The sequence below is a fragment of the Elephantulus edwardii genome, unplaced genomic scaffold (assembly GCF_000299155.1).
Source record: "Elephantulus edwardii isolate Elephantulus edwardi_28Jun2011 unplaced genomic scaffold, EleEdw1.0 scaffold00045, whole genome shotgun sequence".
In the NCBI taxonomy this organism is placed as follows: Eukaryota; Metazoa; Chordata; class Mammalia; order Macroscelidea; family Macroscelididae; genus Elephantulus; species Elephantulus edwardii.
The window spans coordinates 2095477-2095699 of NW_006399795.1; the positions used below are offsets into that span (position 1 = coordinate 2095477).

At 45.3% G+C, this 223-nt stretch overlaps 1 pseudogene; it reads left to right on the forward strand.

The window, feature by feature from the left end:
* The window catches only part of LOC102858739, a 5377-nt pseudogene extending 5154 nt beyond the window's left edge, over positions 1 to 223 (forward strand).

Sequence of the window (223 nt, forward strand, 5' to 3'; positions counted from 1 at the left end):
GGACAGAGCGGAGTTTAGGGCTGTTGTACATAGGGTCGCTATGAGTCGCAGGCGACTCGACGGCACATAACAACAACAACAACATACAACTGATATATGGTACTAGATTAAACCATACAAAACAAGTGCTCAACAATGGAAACAGTACAGCCCAATGAGTCTCCTGGAGACCATTCCCTGAGCACTTCACTCCTTAACAGTGTCTCATCTGCTAGCCATTTAA